The sequence below is a fragment of the Thermobia domestica genome, chromosome 3 (genome assembly GCF_964235325.1).
Source record: "Thermobia domestica chromosome 3, izTheDome1.hap1.1, whole genome shotgun sequence".
In the NCBI taxonomy this organism is placed as follows: domain Eukaryota; kingdom Metazoa; phylum Arthropoda; class Insecta; order Zygentoma; family Lepismatidae; genus Thermobia; species Thermobia domestica.
This window is the reverse complement of record NC_137456.1, coordinates 7032088-7051957: the sequence shown is the minus strand read 5'-3', so window position 1 is coordinate 7051957 and position 19870 is coordinate 7032088. Positions and strand designations below refer to the sequence as shown.

The 19870-nt window shown below is 38.1% G+C and overlaps 1 protein-coding gene across 7 annotated transcripts in view; it reads right to left on the bottom strand.

Moving 5' to 3' along the window:
• The window catches only part of Nmdar2 (glutamate ionotropic receptor NMDA type subunit 2), an 850349-nt gene that overhangs the window by 479728 nt on the left and 350751 nt on the right, over positions 1 to 19870 (bottom strand). The window lies entirely within an intron of this gene.

Here is a 19870-nt window from a genome sequence, read left to right as displayed (position 1 = left end):
CAAAGACCACCTATAACTAACCTTTGATACTAGAGAGATTAATTTGTACAGTATTTTGTGAAAATACTTTTATAGAGAAATTTTATAATAAAATTGGTAGTGGGAGATCGTTTCTTGACACTCTTTTTATTAACGCTCTATCTATACCTATATGGGACAGAGTGTTACATGGTGGAGGCGCCGGGTATCGATCCCGGTACCTCTCGCACATTTTCAACAGATGCAGAATTAGAATTTAATACCGGTAAATATATTTAAATATTATTTTGAATTTTGTTCTGATAGGTTAAGAACAAAACATAGGTCTAATAAACATGTTCAACACATGCAGAGTTGTTTAAAAATCAATTTAAATAAAAGAGTTACGATATGAAATTAGTAAGAACTGCATATTGAATTACCAGACCAATACATGCAACAGAAACTGCATATTGAAATACAATTAAATTTGAAAGCTAATGAGATACCTGAGCATGGTATGATTTCACTTCGCGGCATGGTATGATTTCACGTTCATTTCGCCGATAACGGAGGATGGTAAAACATGGATATTTAGATAGATCGCATACTAGTTCCTGTGTAATTCCTTAAACCGCTTGGGATAGGTCCTATAGTTTCTAAGGCAGGTCGTTTCGACACATGGTTTTTCGAATTTTCGGCGTTTTATAACTCTGAAAGGAGACGTTTCTCGACCTATGTTTATCAGAACTTTTTTCTTTCATTTCATATAAGGAATCACCTCCCAAAGTTTGTCGGTGGAGTTACCTACCACCCTGTATATATGTACGTATGAATGTAAGTTGAACTCAAGGTAGCCCACAAAAAGTGAACTCGGAATCTCGTGTCTTATTGTTCTGACTACGGGCCTGAAACCAAGAGACAAGAAGTTGTATAGGAAACGTCCTTATACCAAATAGTGTGACGAAATCATAATTCAAAGAGCACTGAGGAATAACATAACAAATAATTGCCCAAGGTAGACGATGATCAAGAAGAATTGGCGAAACTTTTATCCAGCAGAGGATTGACAATGATAGTTCATTATTGTCACTTCTCTATGCCCACGCACAAAAACATTTCACGACAAACTTTACCGAACAAAACGCATTTATTTCAAATACAAACACCAAAGACAAAATTAGTTCAAATACATGCATAGTGAAACGCTATTTCTAATAGAACTGAACACAAACTTATGCTTTTTGTAGATTCAACTTCATGAAATAACCTTCCAGTCTCTCTGCATCAAAACAAAACTAATTTAACATCTGTCTACAGATGAAATTTAAAAAAAAGTCTTACTGTAACAACCTAAATTCATGCACTGTTCGCACAAGTTCCGCAGTTTGTTTGTGTAAACATTGCTGGGAAAGACACTTCATTGATATTCCGAATAGAATTGTGGGCAAAAAATGAGTAATTCGCCTGGAAGTGATGGGTAATTTTCTATGATTGAGAACTGTTCTGCTGGGCGACACCAGACAGCATTTTTGTTTCATTATTGGCATGCCACAGATGGACTATTAAATGTTCAATAATATTTCTTTTATGGACAATTCTGGATGGTTATATACGATATATTAAAAACAGGCACCCTTTTTTCACTTCTGTGATACTAATTTGATATTTCAGTTATCTGCTTTTTAGGGTAGAGCTAAAAATGGTACACGTGAATTTTGGAACTTTTCCAATTACCTTCATTTTGAAAGTTCTTCTTATATACAGTAATAATCATAATTACAGTTCAAATATAAGTTCCTTCTAGATATTCGATGGTTTAGTGGTGAGCTTGTAGGAACTCAGAGACCATGGTTCTAGTCTGACAGAATCCAACGCTCTTTGCGACCAAGGAGTATGTATAGGTACCTTTCAGAGACAAAGCCTCCGAGAGCGTGGTAAGGATAAATGCATTCTCAGAGACCAGGAATATTAGGGAGTGGTAAGTATAAAAGAGTTCCCAGAGACCAGGCGTCCTAGAGAGTGGCAAGGATAAAGGCGTTCTCAGAGACCAGGCGTCCTAGAAAGTGGTAAGGATAAAGGTATTCTCAGAGACCAGGCGTCCTAGAGAGTGGTACGGTTAAAGGAGCTCAAAGAGACCAGGCGTCCTAGAGAGTGGTAAGGATAAAGGCGTTCTCAGAGACCAGGCGTCCTAGAGAGTGGTAAGGTTAAAGGAGCTCAAAGAGACCAGGTGTCCTAGAGAATGGTAAGGATAAATGCGTTCTCAGAGACCAGGAATATTAGGGAGTGGTAAGTATAAAAGAGTTCCCAGGTCTCCTAGAGAGTGGTAATGATAAAGGGGCTCTCCGATACCAGGTGTTCTACAGAGTGTTCAGTATAAATGAACTCTCAGAGACAGGTGTCCTAGAGAGTGGTAAGGATAAAGGCGTTCTCAGAGACTATTCGTCCTAGAGAGTTGTAAGGATAAAGGAGCTCATAGAGACCAGGCGTTCTAGAGCGTGGTAAGGATAAAGGAGCTCAAAGAGACCAGGCGTCCTAGAGAGTGATAAGGATAAAGGAGCTGAAAGAGACCAGGCGTGCTAGAGAGTGGTAAGGATAAAGTAGCTCAAAGAGACCAGGCGTTCTAGAGCGTGGTAAGGATAAAGGCGTTCTCAGAGCCCAGGTGTCCTAGAGAGTGGTAAGGATAAAGGGGCTCTCAGACATCAGGTGTTCTACTGAGTGTTAAGTATAAATGAGTTCTCAGAGACCAGGTGTCCTAGAGAGTGGTAAGAATAATGGAGTTTTGAGAGACCAGGCGTGCTAGAGAGTGGTAAGGATAAAGGAGCTCAAAGAGACCAGGCGTTCTCAGAGTCCAGGTGTCCTAGAGAGTGGTAAGGATAAAGGGGCTCTCAGACATCAGGTGTTCTACTGAGTGTTAAGTATAAATGAGTTCTCAGAGACCAGGTGTCCTAGAGAGTGGTAAGGATGAACTGGTTCTCAGAGACTAGGCGTCCTAGAGAGTTGTAAGGATAAAGGAGCTCAAAGAGACCAGGCGTTCTAGAGGGTGGTATGGATAAAGGCGTTCTCAGAGCTCAGGCGTCCTAGAGAGTGGTAAGGATAAAGGGGCTCTCAGACATCAGGTGTTCTACTGAGTGTTAAGTATAAATGAGTTCTCAGAGACCAGGTGTCCTAGAGAGTGGTAAGAATAATGGAGTTTTGAGAGACCAGGCGTGCTAGAGAGTGGTAAGGATAAAGGAGCTCAAAGAGACCAGGCGTTCTCAGAGTCCAGGTGTCCTAGAGAGTGGTAAGGATAAAGGGGCTCTCAGACATCAGGTGTTCTACAGAGTGTTAAGTATAAATGAGTTCTCAGAGACCAGGCGTGCTAGAGAGTGGTAAGGATAAAGTAGCTCAAAGAGACCAGGCGTTCTAGAGCGTGGTAAGGATAAAGGCGTTCTCAGAGCCCAGGTGTCCTAGAGAGTGGTAAGGATAAAGGGGCTCTCAGACATCAGGTGTTCTACTGAGTGTTAAGTATAAATGAGTTCTCAGAGACCAGGTGTCCTAGAGAGTGGTAAGGATGAACTGGTTCTCAGAGACTAGGCGTCCTAGAGAGTTGTAAGGATAAAGGAGCTCAAAGAGACCAGGCGTTCTAGAGGGTGGTATGGATAAAGGCGTTCTCAGAGCTCAGGCGTCCTAGAGAGTGGTAAGGATAAAGGGGCTCTCAGACATCAGGTGTTCTACTGAGTGTTAAGTATAAATGAGTTCTCAGAGACCAGGTGTCCTAGAGAGTGGTATGAATAATGGAGTTTTGAGAGACCAGGCGTGCTAGAGAGTGGTAAGGATAAAGGAGCTCAAAGAGACCAGGCGTTCTCAGAGTCCAGGTGTCCTAGAGAGTGGTAAGGATAAAGGGGCTCTCAGACATCAGGTGTTCTACAGAGTGTTAAGTATAAATGAGCTCTCAGAGTCCAGGCGTCCTAGAGGGTGGTAAGGATAATTGCGTTCTCAGAGAACAGGGGTCCTAGAGAGTGGTAAGGATTATGGAGCTCAAAGAGACCAGGTGTCCTCGAGAGTGGTAAGGATAAAGGCAGTCCGGGCGTCCTAGAGGGTGGTAAGGATAAAGGTGTTCTCAATGACCAGACGTCCTAGAGAGTGGTAAGGATTAAGGAGCTCAAAGAGACCAGGTGTCCTAGAGAGTGGTAAGGATAGAGGAGCTCTCAGAAACCGGGCGCTCTAGAGAGCGGTAAGTATAAATTAGTTCTCAGAGACCAGGTATTCTAGAGAGTGAAGGTACGATACAAATTGATGTCTTCTGCTGTGTTTTGGCTCCTTTTATCCAGAAATTTTGCTGATTTCATTTATCTTCGTTGCTTGACGATCGTTGACAATGGATGTTTCAATCCACGGTCAAGTAAGTTTGTGGTGGAAAATATCGTTTCCGTGGGTTTTCTCGTGGTACTCTGGGTTCCTTCTACCTTCTTATTCCACTAATTCTTCCATTAGCCTAAAGGGCATAATTATAGGACTTTAAACTGAAAGATTTCATTTCATTCCAAAGTAAGCATGTGGTTAATGAAAGTGAAATGAAATGAAATGAAATGAAATGAATTTTTGAGTTTTACGTCCGACGGTTATGCGAGCTAGGCTAAAGGAGACGGTAATAATGAGAAATGAATGAAATGGTGGAATGAAAAAAGTGGAAGGAAAAGGGAGAGCCCCGAGGAAACCCATGCACACGGTGTTTGTCTACCACAAAGTTCACTTTGCAGGAGCAGGGTTTGAACCCGGGAGCACCAGAGGTGAAGGCTCTACCACTGAGCCACCTTGGCACCCATGGTTAATGAAAGTACTTGGTGGGACGATAGATATTGTGGGAAAGAACAAGAGAAATCCGAGGAAAAACCACAGACAGAATGGTCACAACCAGAAAGTCACGTGACTACTTGACTTGGGATGGAAGATGCAATGAAATAAAACCTTTTACCTTTATATTGCAGGGTTCTGCCGCATAGGTTATAGGAGACGATGGTAATGAGAATGAACGAAATGGTAAAATGAAGAAAGTGGAAGGAAACAGAAGATTACCGAGAACAGGGCCGGCCCTACGCAATTTCCCGCCCTGTGCAAAGGCATTATTAGGCACCCCTTTTCTCCAGAAAGAACAACTTTTAAAAGTCGTGATTTTAAGTATGTTACCCCGTCATGAACAACGGAGGGGAAGGAAAGAGCATTCGCACCCAGAAAGGCCTAAACACTACAAATACAATCTCGTTGTGTCTGTTTTTTCTTTAAATAACAATATATTATGTTACCGAAAGATAAAGCAAACACACCTGCAGAGGAGAGGTGGTAATCCTTTCTATAGAATTCAATATCGAGCTCCAATCTCAATATATCAGTTTGCAATTCCAGTGCAACTAACTCTTTTATCCTTATTTCTTGATTTTCCTTCTACATCTGTTAAAAAGTTAAACAAAAAAACTTGTTTCCATCTTCAATGATAAGAAACTTATTTGTGACAAAGACAAGATTAGTTTTCATATAAAAACTGTGATAACTAACTAAATGGAACAGGTGTTCGCTACTGTTCGAGAATTGAAAAAAAAATGAAATCTTTAAGTTTAACGTCCCACGGTTATGCCGGTTAGGCTAAAGGAGACGGTGATAATGAGAAATGAGTGAAATGGTGGAATGGAGAAAGTGGGAGGAAACGGGAGAACCCCGAGAAAACCAATGAGCACGGTGTTTGTCCACCACAAAGTCCACACGGCGCGAGCTGGGATCGAACCAGGGACCCCCAAGCACCGGAGGTGAACGCTCTACCACTGAGCCACCGCGCCCCCCGGTTCGAGAATTGAGTTCTTGTATTTGATAACAATCAAGCAATTCATGCTGGGATTTATTTGACGATTTGCTTTAGCGCTGTCCATGTGACCTTAAATTAATGCGACCTAAACCTTATTTATGAATGTAGTATTGAAATAGAAGGTCAGCTTAGTAAATTCAACTAACTTCATCATGAAATCTTTTTCCAACAAGAAATATTTATTTTAAGTAATATATTTATGTCAGATTTCGCCATCCTGTGCAAATGTATGTATTTTCATGATAAGTAGGTGCTGCCTCCTATAATCTGGAAACCTCTAAGATTTACCGAAAGAAGATCAAGAAGGAGAAAAATTGGATTAAACGAGGAGAGAAGGAATTTGTGAATGTAAAATTTCAGATTTCCCTCTTCCCAAACGATTTTCCTATTTGAATTTCCTGCTCGGGGTATTGATTTACCGGTTGCTGATACTGACGGCGCCAAGAAAGTGGGGAAAAATAAATGACATAACAGGATTCAGTCAAGTACGCAAGAATTATCGGCTAATCTCACAGGTTTTGTCACCATTTTCAATTTCGCTTCCCATTCACTTGATTCCAGCAGTGTTGCTATAGCTGTTACCTTTACTAATTTTAATATTAAGCAAATGTACGTAATCCTGGTTTTGTAGAAATGAATGGCTGTTTTCTTAAGCACATGTGAATAAAACAAAGGTTTATGCACGTAGATCTTGTGGTTCGCGCCTCAGGCAAAAATTCACTGACCTTCGAATACGCTTACAATAGTCATGTGAACAATTCCTGGTTCTTAGCTCTCCCTGCTGGTCTAGTGGTAGCGCTTGCGCCTTTGGTGCAAGAGATCCTGGATTCGATTTCTGGTTGGAAACTATTAAAATTTGAACGAATAACGACGCTTCAGATTCTGCCCTAAACTTCGGATTCCAAAAATATTTCCATGTCTCATACAGTGTCAGTGTGGAAAAGATCAACAGCCATCCCATCCCTGGTTTGGGTGTTGCTTGTGCAATACTTCGGCCTGATATCTGTTAGAAAAAAAATGTGCATATATGTAAGGCATTTCTTTCAAACCATCAATGTAAATAAGACACTAATTATAAGTACAATTAACTACATATTTCAATGCAAAGTTGAATACATTGTAGCATTCTTGACATTAAAACCAATGTTGTAATTCGGTGGTAGGGAACTGATCAGCTGATCGAACCAACATAGTGGACTTACCTCTAAATTGATCAAGCTTGCACTGCCACTAATGACAAGCACCAGACTTTTGTTTTATTTTATATATCAAATCAATTATTAACATTTTGCATTAAGGTACACTGACAAAATATAAATGTGTGTTAAAATATACAAAGTAATATTTGTTCAAGGATGAGTTATGAGTATTGCAACATATTCTCAACTCAAAAATCAGGCTTGAGTATACGCCGTGTAAGTATAAGGTCGAACTGGCCAAGTGATAATGTGGCAAGCGGACTACTTAACACGAAAGCCACCATGCTCTGGTTAGAAATCATAGATCCCTCATAGATTGTTAAGCTTACCGAAGTTTTACAGTGTCAAACGGAACTCACTCGTTAAGAAAAAATTGGAATAAAACTTGAACCGATTGTTTAGCAAAGGTGACTTAAAATTGTTATTCCCAATTGTCTTCTGAATTTGTGAAAATCGTTGGAAAGAATCTGATATAACTCAGGATATAATAACGGAAAACAGCCACTTGAGTGCCGTCTATCGGTATATGTAAGAAACAAGCATAGAAGGAACATGTGGCTGTAGAAGGAATTTGTAAACTAGTCCCAATGGTATTGTTCCAAAAGTTGGTGAAATTTTATATGATCCGCTCGTAGCGAAAGGGTTAATCACAAGGCAGAAAATTCATATATGTTACACGATGTATTTACAGTGGAAAGTTCTAAAAATTTAAAACAGTATTCTTGTGCAAAGTTGTTCTGTCAAAGACTGCTCCATCTCCCTTGCTCCCTTCCCAAGGAGAAAGGTGCCGAATTAAACGTTGCTAACATTTCATTGAATACCGATTCGTTTGCTATGATATTGTTAGCTTGACATAAATTCAAGAAGAAAAACCAATGAATAACATAGTCCTCCAATACAAAATAAGAAAATTGCTCTTGTAAACATCGAGTATTGACAAACATGTCTCTATGAATAATTCAGCACTTTTATGAGCTTATCGCAACTAAGTAGCTTACTATCATGTAAAAGGGATCTTCCAGTGATCCAATTTTGTTCACACTTTCCCTTTAACACACACACACACAGAGAGAAAGTACACGCTTCTCATAAACTTCACCCTTGCATATCAATGACGTTGCGAAATGGGTACTTTCTCTTCGTTTTGCCAGAGGGGAAAATGAATATAAAACTTCATTTATTTCGGAGGAGCTAGAAAACCCTGTCAAATTGTGTGCATTGTGTATCTTGTGCAACGCTTTTAAGTTGATTAGCTAATCACAGAATAGCAAATCTAGCTATGGCTTTGGGATACAGGTCTTTTCTTTCAAGTTAATTTATTTGGCCTACAGCTACGCTATCTCTCACGAATAAGTTATTCAATCTTCTGAAAGTTGCAAGATGTAAACGTAAAATAAATTTCTTTATTTTTTTGTATTGAGTTTACAAAGCAAGTTGCTTACTTGCTTTTGTGTTCTTTAAATATTTTGGATGTTTAAATGAAACACGTACAATCATCTTGTGCTTAATTTATGAAGGTGGAAAACAGTATTCATAGTTATTAGCTGCTTCGGAATTCAAACCAGAGTACTTCAAATCAAAGAAAGTTTATTAGGATACTCAGAAGTTACCGAGATTTGTTACCGAGGTCTATTCTCTTCTATTAATTTTCAACATACTTGATTAGTCCAAGAAGTACCCAACCTAACGTATAGATGTCGGTTGTTGTTTGGAAAACATTACTATGGTCGACAGTACTAATCTTATAAAGTTTAAATTTAAAGTTTGAAGACGCCACGTTGCTTAGTATTTGTTTGGCAGCCATCAATTGTGAACGCTGTAAGTGAATTTGTAAACGTGGAAAAAGTGGGTCTTCGTTGTGCAATGCAGTACTTTCATTTGAAAGGTCTCAGTTCAACCAATATCAAAGCCAAACTATATTCTATTCCGGGGGGGGGGGGGTCTTCTTCATCGTTTACAACAGCAAATTATTGGGTGGCAGAGTTTAAACGAGACCGTAAGAGCTGCAAAGACGAACATCGCAGTGGTTGGCCAAATGATGTGGCTACGCTAAATGTAAAGAAGAAAATCCACAAAATGAAATCGGATGACCATCAACTAAAAGTGCAGGAGATAGAAAACACGGTAGGCATTTTAAAGTGGATCACCACCCGGAAGTCAGTACATATTTTAGCTCATTTCCTTAACTACTGCGTAATGAAACGTTACATATTATAAATATTGTACTATAAGATAAATTTATGTTTCAACTACAACACAAGACAGTGATTGATTTGGTTGTGTCTTCTTATATTTAAAAAGGTAACAAATGGAAGAAAATATTTGATTCGTTTTACAATGAGCACATAAGATGGCACTTACTGTTAGATCTTATGAAATGTTTATTTGAATGTGTAAAGTACTTTAAAAGTAACTATCTTATTACGAAATAGATATATTGTTTGACCGTTTCCCGTGTTATGTTTCACATTTTATTTAAATATTAATTCATATTTAAGGAAATACATTTTGAGAAGAAACTTGTGCAGAACGCCATAATGCGTTGTTGCCAAATTTGTACGTTTAATTCCTGGATTCTAACGTTGCAGTTTGAGAAGCGAACTCAGCTGTGAATTGCAGTAAGGGTTGAAAACTAATTTCTCCAGTTAGTATCCACGCAGAATTCCATGATTACTTCCTTTATTATCTGGCACCAGTACACACTCGACACTACCTGGCAACGCTGCACTATTCAAGCAGTGTTTAGCATAGCAAAGAGAACACCTAGTGATCCACCTTAAAAGATGTAGTATATCGTATACTAACTGAAAATTTAAATATGAGAAAGCAGTGCGCGAGAGAGATGCCACGTTTTTTCTCAAAGGAACGAAAAGAGACATAGTGAGGATGTTTCAATCGAGTGTTTGGTTATGTTTCGCAACAATAAAGCCGAATTTTTGAGTCGATTCATAAGCATGGATGAAACATGGTTCCAACACTTCACACCTGAAACGAAGGAAGAGTCAAAAGAATGGACTGAAGGGAGAGAATCGGCTCCGAAGATGGCGATGATAGTTCCATCTGTTGGCAAGGTCATGGCTTTCGTTATTTTCTTTTTGAGATGCGCGTCGGATAGTTTCAGGAAAAACAATTAACGGCGAGTATTATACAAACTTAGGCCTACCGCTCACTGGCGACAAAACAGTTGCGCAACTATCTCGTCGCTGTCGCCTGCAGTCAGCAACTTCACGGAGACAAAACAGTTTTGTTGCCATACCCTCGCTCACTGGCGACGGCAACAGAAAAGTTGCCGAGCATTTCATATCACAATTTACATAATCGGCAACCGGGACAGTTCACATAATTGCTGGTTTCGGACATAAAAAAAACTACTGCCCATTCCAATCATTAAATAAACAAATTTAAATAAACTTTCGAAGGTAGCGTCAACAGGGGCGTTATTTCAGACTTCACTTGAGGGGAGCAAGAGCACCACCGACATAAGACTTTCACGTTTTGTACTAGTATATTAGTAGACAATTGATTAAAGTATATGTATTCCTCAAACTCTTGGGGAGCAATTGCACCTCCTGCCCCCTAAATGACGTCTCTGAATGTCAGTGAGTGACAAAAATAACAGCATTGTGTAAGCTAATACGAACGAGAACAATTATTCGAATCAAAAGATAACAAGAATAACGAAAATACAAAACGACTGGAAATAACTAACAGAACGAAACTAACAAAAGCGGCAATCCGACAACACTGTACAGTAACTGTACTCTCAATGTTCTACGTATAGCCATAACATAAAAATTGGCTTTCTTCGTTGTTCCCGCGTATTCTTCACGTTTTAAAATCGGCCATTTTTATACAGTACAGTTTTTTTTTTTTTTTTTTACTTTTTATATTTGAAATGGAAAGAAACTTGAAAATGATAATTTTATCTGTATTTTTTTCTAGTTGTGGGAAATTAATGAAAGTAGTAGTGTGTAGTATGACAGCGATATGTCATTATCGAAAAATGTAGCTACCTGGGTTGTTTTCTCTTGGCTGGAAAGTTCATTCTAGTTTCTTATAACAGCGAAACACACTTCCTTCTCCATAATTTCTTCTTTATATATATTTCTTCTTTAATGCTGAGCGTTTCTCTATATCCTCAAGTAATTTTTCATAGTCTTTATCACTAAAGACATGCTAGTCACTAATCAAAGAATGTATTAGTTTCCATTGCGAACACTTCTTTTCACGCGCTACACGCGGAACGAACTGTTACGTGAAAAAAACTTGTAGAAAACATTTATTTTTTTACCTTTCTATTTGGAGGTATCTCGGCAACTTTTCTGTCGCCGTCGCCTCAGTGAGCGGACTCCTATAAGACTCAATGCATTTTTAAATGTTGCGCAACTGTTCCGTCGCCGAGCTGTTGCCCTGCTGTCGCCCTGCTTGGCGACACCTCGGCAACTTTTCTGTCGCTGTCGTTTCAGTGAGCGGACTCCCATAAGACTCAATGCATTTAGCAAGAGCAACAAGATAGTTGCCCGACAAAATGTTGCCAGTGAGCGGTAGGCCTTATTGCAGCGTTTGAGTGATTCAATCCAGAAAAAACGGCCGCATTTCGTGGAACAGAAGTTGTTCTTCTCACAAAAACAATGCACCAGTTCACCAATCCGTTATTGCGACGGCCAAAATCAATGAATTGAAATTGGAATTGCTTCTTGAGGCACCATATTCGCAAGATTTAGCCCCCTCGGATTATTTTCCCTTTTCAAATTTGAAAAAAAAAAATGACTCGGTGTTAAAAGATTCGCCAACAATGAAGAGGTGTATTCTGCAATTGATGGTTATTTTCAGAATCTCGATGGTTCACACAATGATTTTGAAATATGGACAGATGATTTTATTTTTGGAAGATTGCATGTCAGTTCTTCCATAAGTTCCACATTTCAATAATCACTCAAAATTAGAAGTTCTAGTGAAAATAAGGCAAATTGTTGACATATAATTAATTTTTCTTTCTTTCAGTACGATCTCTAATGACTTCTTACCTTATAAAATACCTGAATATTGTCGCGGATCGAAGATTTAATCAGAAGGCCTACCAACGCCTGTTTGCTTTTGTCAATTTTAACCTACAATCAAGTCTCGTAAGCTTAATTTAATGCAGTCGAGTATTGAAGAATACGTACGTTTAAATACACTTGTTCCCCTGAGATTCACACTTGCTTCCAATATATAGTCGTTGATACTGTAGTAAGTATTATGTAAAGAATTCAGGAGAAAAAAAAGTGTAACCAAATTCGAAGACTCTTAGCATTTGATGTATTGCCAGTGCGGAAATAACTCTCGTGTGGTTTGTGCAATGTCTTTTGGGAAGCTGCTTCCAGTAATTTTGACAACAAACTAATGAAAAATTGGACAGAACCTTTTTTATATATAGGAAATATTGCAATATCAACGACAAATACAGGTTGACCCAATAAAATAAACTAGCCTATTGGCGCTTTTAAACACGCTCATTAGTAACTATATATTTTAAGCTGTAAGCTATACAATATCTTTGTATCCTGAAACTGAACTAGGCCTATTCGTTTGTTTGTTGAATCACAAATACTATGTGAAACATGGATCTACAGTTTAAAGTGAAAACCGAACCAGCGTAATACATTAATATTTTTATTGTTTTTATATCGGGAATCGAACCCTGCACCGTGTATACAACAGGTTTGTGCTAGTTACTCGACCAGCGGGAAGGGTTCGACATATTCGTGAAACTACAACACCAACAACGCGAGCAGGTGTGTATTTAGGGGGAGGCTATCGGGGTCAAGTTTGTTAGTTTTTCGCATTCCACGTACAACAATAATCCTTCTTGCCATTTCTAGGAATTTCATAGACTTTCCATTTTCTAATGCTCTTTGGTCAAAAATAATACTGTATTTGTTAAATGTTAAATGTAAGAACTGTGCTTTCTATTCTTTCTTTCGTCCATTCTACTCTTCTGTTTCTTTTTCTTAGTCGTTATTTTCTTTCGTTTCTCCTATCACACTTTCGACCGTTGTTAGTTGTGATTCAAGTCGGCCATCGTCAGTAACACCAAAACTAAGAGGAGCTGATAAGCGAAACTGGTATTCCACATCAACTTGCACGTATATCAACATTACGGGACTTTCGTTACTGTAGCAAAGAAATATTTACATCATTTAGTTACAAATAAAGGTAAATGTTTGAATTAAAGAAAATCAAAGTGGGGAAATAAGTATCCCCGAAAATTAGATAGACCAAGAGAATGCTTCCGTTTTCTTCTATGAATAGAAGAAAAGCTTAGATTCACTGCTAATTTTTTGTATCATATCAAATAAGGTTCACCAGTCAGCAATACTTGCCATTAAAACTGCAATTTATGCATAAATTGAAATTTAGGTGGGCAATTACACACTCCCTACTAACTCGTGTTGTGCATAGCCCCCCAGAAAGAAAATCCTAAACACGCCACTGAACATGAGAAATCGGAAAAAGTATACTTTCATCTCGCCTCCCCCTTTTTTTAAACGTAAAACACTCATCTATATTTAAGATTAAACTGTAATTTCTATATGCAATTGAGAGGTTCTCATGTGTTTAACAAATTTACTTGTGCAATGTGTAATCATTAAGTTTTCTTTTCTTTTCTTTTCTTTCTCTTTTTTCTTTTCTTTCTCTTTTTTCTTTTCTTTTCTTTTCTTTTTTTCTTTTGCAAAAAACAACTGTACCTTTTCTGACGGTAGGATGCTAGAGCACTGAAAGATATCGAAATACATTTAATAATAAACGGTATCCAAAGCCTACTTTTTGTACCTCCTTTTCTTTCTTTCATCTCTCTTTAAAACTGTAATATTCTTTAGTCAATGACGCTGCTGTATTTCGTCTTCAAAGCTAAAAAACTCGTTAAAATACCATTCTTACCCCTCTGTTGCGCCCTGCCCCTCACTCTTTTTTCTCTTCCCTTCAGAATTGTCTTTTGGATGAGGTTGCTATGGAAACTGGTTCAATGACCCACTCAAGATAGTATACACACACACACACAGATACACCAAAAACTTTCCCTTATTTTTCATAAAGCTAAGTCTCGACCAATAAAGTTTTTTTTCTCTCTCTTTTCAGATGGAACAAAAGTGAGACCTATGCAATTACAAAAACAAGTGTTAGAAATAAAAAAAGATCAAAGTATGTCTCTACTAAACACAGGAAATTTAGTAATTGTCAGCCAGTATTAAAAGGGTTTCAAGGAGAAAATAATTGCTATTTCAAAAAAACTTTTTAATACATTCTCATCTTCTAACAGTAACTGCTGTAACCAGCAAGTGGTGTGACATAAAAGTTTGAAAGAATTAGACGCACAACACACACACACACACATATATATATATATATATATATATATATATATATATATATATATATATATATATATATATATATATATATATATATATATATATATATACGGAAGGCTCAGTTTACAAACCTCTTTTTTTAATTCTTTTTAGTATGTATTAATAAAATACATCTTTTTTCAAAGTTTAACGTCCAACTATTAAGTTCGGAGTCTAAAGGAGACGGTGATGATCATAATAATGAATGAAATGGTGAAATGTTCTTAAGAAACCCACGCATATGGTGTTTGTCCACTATAAAGTCTAGTTGGCGTCAGCTGGAATCAAACCAGGGACCCACAGTCAGAAAGATGAGCAGGTGTCGACGGTAATCGTGGAAGAGGATAGTAAGAATGTATATCTGCCTTCACTAATTGGTTGCTTAGCGCTCAGTGATCAATGGGAAGCCATGGCGATTGTAATTACAGTGGAAAAATAGTCGTCCTGTTAGGTGGCCCAGGATCACTGCCTTTTTCCGAAATGGCGACTTACACGTACCATTGGCATTGGGAGGAGACGCCAAGTATCTCAACGTGTACATGGTACCTCAATACGTAAGAGAAAAAAAAGTCCCGTATTACTTGGACGATTCTACCGGGGGAGGGGCAAGATTGATCTACTACTTGTAGAATGACCAATTGGTGACTGGAGAAAGGTGCCCGTTCTTGTAATCTCGGTAAAGGCTTTCGATCTCAGTGGAAGGGGAAGACATGAACAGGAAAAGGGACCAATCTCAAACCCAAGTGGTTACGTACTTGTCACTTACTATTGGATCCGGGACAGGCCCGTATCCAGGTGGTCTAGGTGGGCCGGGCTCCCCTAAATTTTGGCGGGCCCCCCTAAAATTTTCACGGTAGGCTTGCAAATGAACTATAATATGGTGATGCACTATAATACTTTTGGATCGCCCCCCCTAACTTCAGCCGGGCCCCTCCTACATTTTTGGGCTGGCTACCGGCCTGATCCGGGATGAGATGCGAAATATTATGACGTGTTAGCGGTATCTCTATGCGGAAGGCAATAGCTATTAAACAATAGAAGTAGGCAGGGTCAGGAACAAGGGACTTCCGGATTATGTTGGACTCTGCCGAGTTGTGGTCAAACCGTACACTTGCACTTGCAGGAAATGAACTTGTCTTACAACACTCGGGCACCATGCCTGCAGAGCATGAAAGGGTCGCTAACAGGACCGACTCCGTCAGTAGGATAAACTGGTAGATTTAGAACTTTGGTCTGTCCGCGCAGTGAGCGTATCCTACTTCCCGAACTTGTGGTTACTCGATTTAAGCGAACATCAAGGTCGAGGGACAAACTTTGGACTAGTACTTCGTGCACTAGGACGCAACAGACCAGTGACTGAGGAAACAATCCGGGTAGTTAACGGTGTCAGTTCATAGAAAAGTAGGTTACAGCTAGTCGTTTGTGGCGAGTGAATACGTGGAGGTATACCATTCAATATCTAATAACGAGGTGCTTTCAGATACATCAAAGAAATACTAGGAGTGCACATTTTGTGTGGGAATCTTCTTCTTTCTACCCTGTACACCGTCCAAGGAGCACTGACACTTTACAAGCTGCAATTCTTTAGAGCGATGGCCTAGCTTCTGGAAACTCAACGAATGGACAAGCTTGAAGTCTCCCAATTGCACATCAGGCGTTCATTGGCTGATCAGAGAATTGGAGAAGAATGCTATGATCACACATAATTTATTTTCACAGTCAACTACAGCCGTCATGTGGTTCGGTGTCCTTAAACTAATAACTGTATACTTTCTACAGCACACATTGCGTGGTGCGAATTTCGCTCGAATCACATGATATATTATGGATATGCCTAAATGCATTTTCAGTACCTATGCTTTCTGTGACCGCTTCTGGCAGGATGTCCCCTGGACATTTGAGTTCTTATGATAAAACATAGTGTTCGTGAGTTCTCTTAGAACAATCCTATTTACTACGCATATTACATTTATTACATTATTTCTTTAATAATCGTAAATTATTTATCTATCTTCTCTATAGAAACATTCCAGCACATTTCTTGTGAGCACGTACTTAACTTCTCCTCCGACACCCACAATAAGATTCCTGAGAATAGTATAAAGTATCCAAAATTCAATCATATATTTCGTAAATTTCTTTTGAGAATTGTATACGGAGGAAACTGTAAAGAACTTTTTTTTAAAGGAAATAAAAGAAGTCAAGTAACGTCACGTCACAGGAATAGGAGGTATTTCCACAAGAAAAACATCTCAAAGCGTTTCATAACAAGGTCTGAGATAAGTACTATGCAGGAAGTTCTAGGAAGTTTATATACCTAAGAAAACAAGGGATCCTGGAGAGTTAGCTGGAGAGTATGATGTTAGGAGAGAAGGTATAAAGTTGGTTCAACTAGAGATTCATCCCAGCAGATACACTTAGTGAGTACATTACATTATATTTACAATGTTGGGATAGCTATACTAGTTAAGACATTATGCCATTACTATCAAGTAGATCTTATTAAACAAATTTACGTATTTACTAAATCCTATCAGGCTTTTGCGTGGTGGAATGCATCTCAAATATACTTAGAACACCCCTTTATATTTTAAAAAAAAATCACAGAAATTTTCATGACAATTCTCGAGTTATCATATTTAACTGTGTTACAAATTTCATAAGAGACCCCATCACGACGAAATTAAAATACAGCTAATTTTACAGTAATTATGTGATATCTTCAAATAGATGAAAAGATAATCGAAAAGTGGAACAAGAGCTCGCTAGACAATATTATTTTACATGAGATACCGTTATTGTAACGTTTCACTCTTATTTTTAACTTACCGTTAAAAAATCTTTTACCTTTCTGTTACAATTATTAGCCACAATTCGAGTAAGTCAACACGACCCAGCACCTTAATTTTTACTCATAATTGCAAGAGAAATTAGGCACATCAAATGCATATCACAATTAACTTTTATTCTCAAAACTCCATGAATAATCTTTCTTCGGTTGTCATAGCAACACGAAATAAATAACTATATCTTGTTACAGCAACTCGCATTACATGATTATTTTATCCAAGGATGTTATAAATAGAGGATCTGCCCATATGTATCTTCATCCTATTAAATCGGTGAAGCTAAAAAGCAACCGAGCATCGGCACGTCTGATTGGCTACTCTCGATTCTGCCATCGTCTGATTGGCTACTTTCGTTTCCGCCATGATTGTTCGCTCAAAACATTGCGATCCTATTGGACGGAGTGGGCAGATTAGGGGTGGCGAAACTGTGACGTAGGCTTGAAGGTTTTGTTGTAAGGGAAGATCCTTTATTTCATAAGATACTTGATTTTATCTATATCAATCTATATCCCACATTTTCTTCTTCTTCTTCTTCACAACAGATTGTACACTTTTAAGCTCCGTTGTCCAAAATAGCTACAATTAGAAATGGAAGTAATTCACAGATGTCAGATTACAATATCGTTGTATTATCACGACTCACGTATCTGCTTCCGATTTCCAGCCATTTAGAAAATAAGCATTTATTTTCGCATTTAGAAATAGCTGCAAACCGAAAGCTACTAGGTATCTCGTAATAACGGCGCCTCATGCAATATAATATTGTCTAGCGCCCTCTTGTTTCACATTTCAATTATCTTTTATCTATTTGAAGATACCACATAATTACTGTAAACTTAGCGCTACTTGAATTTGTCCGTCCTTAGGTCTCTTATTTTAGTTTTTAGACAATTTAAAAAGAAGTTTGTACACCGTAAAAAACCGTTGTGTTATTTCAACGACATGCCTATGTGTTAGCACGATTGTGTTAAAATATAAGACAAACAAGTGGTTAGAACAACTCACTCTCCATTTAGAGTTGTGTGTCAAATGCCGGTAGTTGAAATGACACACAGCCTGTGTGTTAAATTAACACAAGTGTAGAATCTTCGGTGTTGTTTTCTGCGTGATTGCCCAATATGTTGGACCTCTAATTATAAAGGCTTATGAATTGAAACTACAAACAAACACAGTAGAAAGAAATACTTTTAAAAATCCAGGTATACGCAAAATTTCAAAATGCAAACCGCGCGATGTGTTTTCAATTGTTTTACATAACGTTTCTGATGAAACCCTAACAGTGCAAGATGTGCTAGGCATGTGCCATTTAGGTGTTCTAAATTCATCTCCCACATTTGATGCATTTATTGCTTCTTTTTCTAAGCGATTGTGCACTAGAAGCAACAAACGCTTCAAATTTATTAGATGGCAACTGGCGCCGATCATTTGAAAGTGAATATGGAAGAACTATCAAATAAAGTAAATAGACAGTCGTCATTTGGTTATAAAATTAGGTCTACATGGCGAGCAGATTTTATCTTATCCCGAACGGTTATCATCGAATATACGCGGCTTAAAGGAGCACTCTGACTAGCCAAATTCAAAAGACCTCAACAATTTATCCCTCTACAAGCGACGTTTTCTTCATCGCCTCCGTGGCCAAATCGGAAGAGTACGCGGCTAGTAATTGAAAGGTGAGTGGTTCGTGCCCCCTACCGCCACTGGAGTACATTTTTTTACTTGTTTAAAGTGTTTTTTTATACTCAGCATAATGCAAACACATTACTCATATAAGTGATTTAACATATTTTGGGGGAGTAATTTTGTGGTTCATTAACGCTTACAGCACGGTTCAACACCGGTTGTGTGGTAAACACGTAACACACCCCCTGTGTTGAACTAACACCGCACAGTGGTAGTCACTCTGTAACCACTGCCCTGTGTTAAAATTGAGTTGAATTAACACAACCTTTTTTTACTGTGTAGAACATGGTACTAGATAGAGTTATTTATTCATATTTTTATATCCAATATGGCTCAATGCGTGGCAAAAAAGAAAATCTTAGCATACTAGAATTGCACTTTCTCTAAAGTAAAGAAAAAGGATGAACACTACTACGGAATTATGATTAGTTAAACATGAAAGGGCACAAGAAATAAGCATAAGTAAAATTCTATAACTAATAGGGGTTGTGTTCACCGTTGTGAGACACCGGGTTCAATCCACGATGATTTCTATTCGGCTTCAAAATTAAACTATAGGACAACAACATATACGGTTTCTGTGTTACTTGCACAAACAAACAAGCAAGTAACTTTTTCTAGAGGGTTTTGAGACTACACACAAAACTTTTGTGGCATGATATTGTCGACGAAACTAGAATATTTGCATTTATTTGTAGAGAAACTGATCCATCGTGCAACTAGCGACGGAAAGACTCAAATCTAAGTTTATAACAAATTATTATTTACCGACGAATAGGTTAAAGATCTCAAACTTTTGATATAGGTGTAAACTAATGGAATTTAATCTGATGTATGCAGTGAATTTTTTAAAAATTCTAAAATTTAAAATAGCATGTTTGTTTTTATAGCATGCATCTCCTATTTATAGTAAACTATATAATTTATTTTTATATACGTATCTTAGTT